At 40.6% G+C, this 9,469-nt stretch overlaps 1 non-coding gene across 1 annotated transcript; it reads left to right on the top strand.

Annotated features, from left to right (window-relative positions):
• The first annotated feature begins 2,654 nt into the window (after positions 1-2,654).
• On the top strand, positions 2,655-2,761 carry LOC120268667. Its single transcript, XR_005538983.1, has one exon. It is a non-coding gene; the product is annotated as a small nucleolar RNA R71 (small nucleolar RNA).
• Positions 2,762-9,469: the final 6,708 nt, after the last annotated feature.

The raw sequence follows: 9,469 nt of genomic DNA, 5'->3' as shown, positions 1-9,469 counted from the left end.
GATACTAGTTATGCCCTAATGAGATAGAAAGTTATCTCATAGGATGAGTGAAAGCTACCACTCCAGTAGAAACAGCTACCACTTTGAAAGTGTGAAAGCCACCTTAGCGGTCGCTTTGGAAAAGGCTACCTTAGAGGATGTGTGAAGCTACTCCCATTTTTTTAAATTTTTGTTACTTTTTTGTAGATAAATAAGTCCCTTGTACTTAGAATAGTGAGGAGTATACTTTTGGGTTGCTTTGAGTGAGTTCACACACTTACACGATTTCAGGTTTGTTGTCCTTTTTCATTCAAGTTTTTAGCTAGAGCATTGATTTTTCGTATTTAGTGTGGAAATTTCCCTTACTTGTAGAATGACCGCTTTGTATGCTTTGGTGAACCTAAGGCCAAGAATTTCCAATATTTCCTTCATCCATGCACATAATGTTTTAATTTTTGCTTGAGGACAAACAAAAGCTTAAGTGTGGGGGAGTTCGATAAGTGCTTGAGCGATAGGAATGTGAAGCGTTCTTTCCTTATGTTTAACGCTAATATGGGTGTATTTATGTTACTTTTGTGGAGGTAGGGTTGTGAGCCGATTATGAGAGAAAGAAGTCAATGTGGGTCATAATGCACTAATTTGGAGGAAATCTCACTACGGTTCAAATGTTAAGACACAGATCGGGTTAAAAATGTAGAAATGTGTGCCAACCACCTCGTACTTGAGTTAGAGCAACTATTTAGAGGGGCACAAGGGTAGTCACAGTCAAGCATTCTGACTTGTGCATATAGAATAAGATCTCGACCAACATGTCCGTTATTAAAGAAGTAAAGCGATCTACGACGTAAATGTCTGCCCGTTTGCATTACCTCGATGAAAGTATGGATTCAGGAGTATTTCAGGCTGGTACTGTAGCAGGATATTGTAGAAAACACTATAGTAAAAATATTACAGCAGCACTGTTTACGCCCGGCCGAGAAAATAGGAAAACAGAGAATCCACACGGGCGTGCGAAAATTCCACACGCTCGTGTGAGAAATCCACAGGGGCATCCACATGAGCGTGTGGATTCTCGATTCCAACCCTTTAAAAGCCGATCCAACCCCGATTTTAGCATTCTTTTCTCCATCTTTCCGCAAACTTAAGAGATGGCGGCAGCTAGGGTTTGAGAGGTATTGGTTAGGACTTTGGAGAGGTTCTATGGCTCGGACATCGTGTGCAGTTTAGAAGAAGGTTAGTGGGAGAGCTTTCGTCGGCATCGATTCGGCGAGGTGTATCGTAGGCCGGACAAAGGGACCCTTGCGATGAGTAGAGGACTCTCCACAAGACCATTGCCACTACTAACGAGGGGGTTTCCTATGGACATTTTGTTTTTACATTCGATTTCATTAATTGTATCTAGCTCCATTGAGAGCTAAACCCCTAGTGGGTACTTTGGTATTTGTGAACCATAGGATGTATTCGTCTCATTGAATCTCTATATTATGCTTTCAATTAATTGATGTTTTTTTGTGAGTTCCAATCTTGGGGACTTGATTGTATGAATACTCCCCTAGAGTGACACTAGGGTTGAGAGTTCATCTTGGTAACTCTTGTGAGTGAGTGACACACAATGAGAGTTAGACAAAGCTAGATTGGAAAGGGTTGTGATGGTGATTCGAGAAGTAGCGGAGCGTCCCCTTTCCCCTTAGGTGTGATCTATCCTACCTCCACATTACAATAGTTCTTTGCGGCCATAGTAGTTTGAATGGGCTAAGGAATGACCTTCCACTGGGGCTTAGTTCCGAGTGCAATGGAGTGAAGCGCTGAAGTTATTTTAGTACCTAGGGCTTCATTGTGGCTAGGGATCTTCCACCTGGACCAAAGGGTTAGGTCTATACATAGGAATAGGGTTTATCACTTGGAATCCCTAGAGCTGATTACAATTCTATGCGAATGCGAGATTGAGAGGTTATTTAATCTCTCCTCTGGGACATGTATAGAGTTAGCCATGGTTGACCTTAGATTTGGGATCATGTAATTATGGATTTCTATGACTCATTATTGCTTCAATTAGGAAGTATACTAGAGGGTTCTTGCACTTGAAACGATTGTCCTTGGCGGATTAATATCCGGGCACCCCATCATTATCGATTACCTTACCTTCTCGTTTATTTGTGCTCTCTATCTTGTTGCTTTTATTTTTGTTATTTCATATTTTGTTACACTTATCACTATTCATCTTTCACATTATCTAAGAAACAACTTAAGTGATTCCTCAAACCCAAATTGTAGGTATTACTATAAGGATTGCCTTGGTTTCTCATTGCATTATCCACATAGTCAACTTGCTCAACGGAGGATGTACCACCAATGGCTATCGAGCAATCGGATGGGGCATGCCCCCCTCCACATCCATCAAAGCTCTTTACGGCATCTAATCTCAAAGAAGCTATAGTGTCTAACTTCTTCCTCAATGCCTTCACTTGGGCCGCCAACGATGTAACCGCATCTACCTCATGGATGCTGGCCACTTTCTTCTTCTCCCTAACATTCTCAACCCCATTTCTTCAATTAATTGCCAGGCTTCTCCGGGGATCTTGCTTCCTAAAGTACATCCTGCTGCTGCATCAAGTAGCTGTCTTGTACTTAGATTCAAACCATTGTAAAAAGTCTGAATGATCATCAACACTAGAAACCCATGTTGAGGACATTTTCACAAGAGTTCCTTGAACCTTTCCCATGTCTCAAATAGAGACTCTAATCCTATTTGGACAAAGGACGAGATCTCATTCCTAAGCTTTACAGATTTTCCGAGAGGGAAATAACAAGCAAGAAAAGCTTCTACCATCTTCTCCCATGTAGTAATCGATGCTTTAGGTAATGAGCGTAGCCACTGCTTCGCTCTACCCTTCAAGGAAAATGGGAAGGCTCTCAACTTAATGGCACTACCCGTAACACCATTGATCTTGAGCATATCACACACTTCCAAGAAATTCTCTATCTGACTATTTGGATCTTTATTGGTGAAACCATTGAACTGTATGGACTGTTATAACATGTTGATGAATGCCAGCTTTAGCTCAAAATTCTGAGCTATGATTGGGGCCCGCACAATGCTAGATTGTGTCCCTAACACTAATGGTCTAGTGTAATCAGAGAGTGTTCTCTGCTGTTTATTCTATTCCTCCATGTTTTCAGACCCTTTAACTTCCACTTAAGCTCGATTCGACGGTGCTTGCACAGGTTCTTTACCCTTTCTTTTGATTGTATGTTTAAGTTTGGGATCACCTTCAATTAATATTGAAGGGTTCCCTCGGGTCATAACCTGGGGCTCTACCAAAAAAAGAAAACAAAATTACAATGATGGCAGAATACAAAGATATGAAATATAATGAATGAATGAATAGCCAAGATAGCAAAGTATCTCTAAATGCCTACTCCCCAGCAACGATGCCAAAAACTTGACAGCACACCTTGCTTCTGATCCGCAAGTGCACGTATTTGTCGAAGTAATAAAAAATCCCAACTGAGTGGGGTACTGATAAGTGCTTAAGTAGGCATATTTTTATATATGTTTTACATGCATTGAGCATCATTTTTACCATGGTTTATATCTCATATTGTGTATTTGGTGTTCTTTTATGCATATAGGTTGTGAATGCCTTGAAGAGTAAAAAAGGAAGCAAAGATAGGCTATAAAGACATAATGTTGGGACTTCTTGTTTAATTCAAGGACCAAGACATGAGAAGAGTTCATTAACATGGAGATGTGTGCCAACTTCCAAGAGGATTCAAGTCAATTCACTAGTTGGAAGGGCACAAAGGCAGCCATATCTTCATGTTCATTCTCTTTGTGAGGATTGCAAGACATTTCAAAGATGCGTCGATAAAGAAAAGTCTTATAGCCAACCACATGGATGTGTGCCTGGACATGGGGCCTCAAGAGAAGAGTGTTTGGACCACGGTTTGTGTGACGGACACTGTAGCAATTTCACTTTAGCAAAATTACTGTTCACGCGCCCGTGTGGAAATTCCACGCGACGGCTTGGAAATTCCTGCAGCCCACGCGGGCGTGTGGAAAATCCACATGGGTGTGTGGGGGCACGTGATAAACGCAGTCTAAGGCCTATAAATAGCTATTTTGGCCTATTCTTTTTCATCTTTTGTGCGGCTCTTGAGGGGTGAGATGGCAAGGGTTTGGAGAGAAGGTCTTTGCGGCTTGGGAGGCACTTTGTCACCAACTTTGATCGATTCCTCCTCCATCATAGCATCAAGGAAGCCACTGGTGAACCTAGCTTCGGAGAAAGTCCTTCAAGACGTCGAAGCTCTCCATTAAGGCCATCAGTTCATATATAAGGGGGTTTATTTCTATGGTTTTAATGTACTTTCATTCATTGATGGTGTGTTTTGTATGTTGCTCCATGGAGAACTAAAATCCTAGACGGTATTTGGGCTTGTGAACCCTAGGATTCTCATCTTGTGTGGATTTGCTTTGTGTTTCTATTTAATCCGAGTTTGAATAAGTTTCATTCTTGATTGTTTAATGCTTGCTTGCCTTATTGATCTTATTTTTATTTGGTTTGCATAATTTGTTGCCTTGGTGGGAGAGAGATCTCCATTAGTGTTAGAACCTCAAGATTGAAGCGGGTTGAGAGGGTGAGTCATGAGATAGTGAAGTATCCCCTTTCCCCTCCGATAGGTGTATTCTATCTCCATTCCCCAGACACTATGCAACCATATTTGGTGAGAGGCATGACATTGCTCGATTTCTCCATCGGGACCTTGTAGGGGGTTTAGATCTTTCGCCGGGAATTAGGGTTGGATCAATCTTTAGGAATCGGTTACACCTTTCAGAATCCCAAGAGTGCTTTGCGGTCATATGTGGTATGAGGTGTTAAGATTGAGCGATTTCTCCACCGTGACCTTGTAGGGGGCTAGTATCAGTGATCTGGAGACAGATATGATTTTATTTGGATTTTCACGACATAACTTACTCACCATAAAAACACTTTGCATATCTGGTACCTGATATCTGAATCCTAGGGGGAGCATTGCCTGAATACACCACTTTTACTGATTGAGATCTTCCTTTATTTTATTCTTGCATATTTGTCTCTCGTATTCATTTCTTCGCACATTAGATTATTATACCTTTCCATTTATCATTAGGCTAGAAAGCAAGGAAGAAGTTAGTACTAGTAGCCCTGTTCCCTGTGGATTCGACTGCCCGACTCACCAGGTATTTTATTACTTCGACACCCATGCACTTACGGTTTACACGCATATTCGGACATGTCCGGTATCGTATCCATAGAGTATAGGGAATAAAAAATACCTAAATCGCTACTTAACTAAGTTAAGATGAATAATGATTATATTGATAATATGTGATGTAAACAGAAATAAAAGGAACAAGAATGAAAGGCACAAGTACGTGAGAGGTAAGGCAATTGATAGAAGTGGGATACTTGGACAATGCTTCCCCTAGGACTTATGCTTTAAGTGCAAGACCTACCATTATACTTCCTAAATAATGCTCAATGAGTCGTGGAAATACTAAAGCTCACGGTCCCAAACCTAAGGTCAACCGTGACTAACCCTACACTATGTCTCGGTGGAGAAATCGCTCAGCCTCAACACCTCACACTGCATAAAGTTGCATGGATTTCTAGGGATTCCAAGTGATAAACCCTATTCCTATTTTTAAATCTAACCCTTTGGTCCAGGCGAAAGACCCCTAGTTACAATAAAGCCCCAGATACTAAAGTCACTTCAAAGCTTCACTCTGTTGCTCGCTTAAATAAGCCCCAGCGGAGTTCATACCTTAGCACTTAACTCTATTGTAACTGCAAAGAACCCTAGGAAATGGTGGTAGGATAAATCACACCAGAGGGGAAAAGGGATGCTCTGCTATCCCTCGACTCATCCTCTCAACCCTTCCCAATCTAGCTTTGTCTAACCCTAATTGTGTGTCACACATCCACATATTACCAATATTGCTCTTAACCCTAGTGTCACTCTAAGGGAGAAATCATTCAATAAGCATTCAAGATTGGAACTCAATTAAAAGAATTAATTAAAGAAAATATAATGGAAGGTCATTGAAACAATAACATCCTAGGATTTACAAAATCCAAGTACCCACTAGGGGGTTTAGCTCTCCATAGAGCACAATACAATCAACAATGAAATTGAAAGTAAAGATAAACAATCCATATGAAAACCCCCTCGATATTCATGTCGATGGTCTTGTGGAGTAGCCTTATCTTCTCCAAATGTCCCCTTGTCTAGCCTAGGCACACCTTGCCAGATCAATGCCGATGAAAGCTTCCCTAATAACCTTTTTCCAAGCGAAGCGCGGTGTCGAATTTGGAGAACCACTCCAAAGACATGCCAAAAGCCTCTCAAAACCCTACCCGATGGCCTCTTGAAAGATGGAAAAAAGTTGGAGAGAAGGGGGAAAGAAGATGACCAAAATCGGGCTGAATCACAGCTTAAATAGGGTTGGAATCGGGCCATCCACACGCCTCTGTGGATTTTTCACACGGGCCTGTGGAGTTTCCACATGGGCGTGGATAATTTCCAAAAGCCCGTGTGGATTCTCTGGAAATCTGATTTTCGGTCGGCTGTGAACAGTAACTGCTATAGTATCTTCCTACATTGATTTACTACAGTATCTACTACAGTACTCCGCCAGAATACTCCCAATTGCATACGTTTCATCAAGGTAACAAATACGGGAACACGTTTATGCCGTAGATATTAACTCTTCTTCAATCAAAAGTCTCGTTGGTGAAGATCTTGCTATCAATGCACAAGCCGGGATACCAAATGTGACTGCCTTCGTGCCCCTCCAACTCAATGTAATGGCTTGAATGCATGGAGATTGGCACACATTCACGTATCTTAGAGCCCCACTTGTGTCTTATCATTTGTTCCTTCCAAAATAACACCAAATAGTGCATTTACGATCTACTTTTGGCAGCTTTTCTCCAAGCATAGCTTCATAACCTACATGCAAAAAAGAACACAAATACACATGTATTAGCGCTTAAATCTGATAAAAGTAATGCTCATTGTAAGGAAAGAACACTTCGTATTCTTAACACACAAGCACTTATCATTTTCCTTTAAAACCCACTCGCACCCCTTCATTCTATAACTCCGAAATGATCAGAGAATGCCTCTCTTCACCTTCATGACCCTTCTCCGTCCATTTATAGAGATTTGAGTAAGTATTCAGGCCGCATTAGAAGTCTTTCATTCTTATTTCATTGGTAAGCTTTTCTTCCTCTTTTCTTTACCCAATCTTTATTTATTTTGCAGCACCAGCATCATCTTCACCAGCAGCAGCAGTAGATGCTCCAGCAGCTGACACCAATGCTTGAGGCATCTTTACTGTTTGCTTTTATGTTTTTCGTATTTTACTTAGAAATGATCATCCTTCTGAGTTTATCTTTTATTTTCAGTTGTCTCAAGTTGTATTTTATTTTCATATCTTTATATACTCGAGTTTATTTTATTTTTGTTGATCTTCATTGAACCCCCTTGTGTATATATGCAGATAGTCTTGTGAGTATGGAAATTGAGGAATAGTCATAGACACTGTCAGTGTAATTTTCACATGGTCGTGTGTGCTCCACAACCCATTGGAACTCAACACTCAACGAATATAGCTCCATCAAATGTACCATTATGAGTTCAGGGGAGTATTGTTTCAATTGCTCACCTTCACATATAATCTTAAATGTTATACTTTTTATTGTGCTTGCATGTGTACATTGAGGGCAATGTACATCTTAAGTGTGGAGGGGAGTTCACATTACACATGTTTTATACATATGCTTTGATTGTGCATGCTCATGTAGCCAATGGAGGTTCACCTTAGTTGCAATGGTTGTATTCTTAAGTGTAGGAGAATTTTTAACATTGAATGTTTTCATGCTCTTCTTTTTACTTGAATTTCTAGGAATTTTTGCCCGATTGACACTTGTTGCACAATTTGCTCATGAAACTTTTTGGAAACTCAGGTTTGATATTTAAGGGACTAATTAGTTTTTCTTCTTGTGTAAATTTTGAAAAAATAATTTGGAAAAAGAAAAAAAAGGTTTATTTTAGTTGTGCATTTGGGGTTGATAAGTGTCTAAATGTAGATGTTTTCATGTATATATCGTATTCATTTTGCTAATATTTTGTGAGGTTTGATGCCCGTTTTGTGCTTAATCATCTACTATTTGCTTTGTAAGGCATAAGGAAGCCATGGAGAACAAGAAGATATCATTTGGGCGAAAAGAGAAGAAAACATGAATTTCATACTACCCCCATACTACCTAGTATGGGGGCTGTATGCACTGTAGCAGCAGAATGATTCGGAGTGTCTGCCAAGATTTCCATACTACCCAATATACGGGGCCATATAGAGGCCGTATATACCACATATGGAACGCGAATCCAGGGTTTTTGAGTGCTATACGACCCCCATACGACCCGTATGACACGGGGGGTATATATACTGACTTTTGGGGCAGAAAAGGAACTTTGGGGCTAGACTTTTTGCTGGGCATATTTTGGGAGACACTTGAGATGCTTGTGGTAACCTTGGAGAGGACAAGAAGGGCAAGGAAGCTAGAAGATCATCCAAGCCCAAGGTCCAAGACTCTCAAGGCAAGAAGGCAACTTCATTCAAGGGAAGATCTACAACGATTTGGAGGAAGGAGACCCACTGCTAGAGGAAGCGTTATTCGGCACTCCTTTGGCGGGGAAAGCGTCATTCGGCATATTCTTCACCTCCTTCTCCACCATTTCATCTAGGGAGTGTCATTTATGCTTTTGTTTCATGTTTTGCTTGTTTGTATTGCTTGTTGTGGAATGATGACACACTAGACCCCCAAGGCCACCGGGTGTTGGTGAACCTTGGGGGGCTTTATCATGTATGTTGGATGATAACTTGTTAATTCAATGTTTGGGTAATTTTGAGATTTAATCCATTGTTTTCATGCTAAGTGCTACACTAAGGAGAAATCCATAGTCTTTTATGAGTGATGCATGTAGATGTGACTTGCTCGCATGTATTAGATCATGAATTGATTAGAAGGGGATACTTGTATCATCATGCCGAGAAATCGGGTATTTGGTAGCCCTCCATGTAGGTTTAATCCGAAGAAGAGTAGGTTTACTCCTAAGTGAGATTTCCTCATACTTAATGCAATCGTAGGGATATGGATTTGGGAGAAATTCCTATCTATGTTCGTATGGGATTAGGGTTCAATCGCCAAGAAATTGGGGTTGTTCTAATCTTGGAATCGCATGGTCCATTTTACCCTTGCATCTTTAGATCATCATCCATGTTGCATGATAACCCCTCAAGGGGATCCACATCAATAGGCCTTTGTATTTCATTGATTCTCTTGCTTGCTCATTGCTTGTTCTCTCTAATTTGTTGGCAAATACCGTTTTAGCTTTAATTACATTTAGTTGAGTAAAATCCATCGCTTGAGATCTTAGGCTA

This window comes from Dioscorea cayenensis, chromosome 1 (assembly GCF_009730915.1).
Source record: "Dioscorea cayenensis subsp. rotundata cultivar TDr96_F1 chromosome 1, TDr96_F1_v2_PseudoChromosome.rev07_lg8_w22 25.fasta, whole genome shotgun sequence".
In the NCBI taxonomy this organism is placed as follows: domain Eukaryota; kingdom Viridiplantae; phylum Streptophyta; class Magnoliopsida; order Dioscoreales; family Dioscoreaceae; genus Dioscorea; species Dioscorea cayenensis.
The sequence above is the reverse complement of the archived record's forward strand: the minus strand, read 5'-3'. Positions and strand labels throughout refer to the sequence as shown.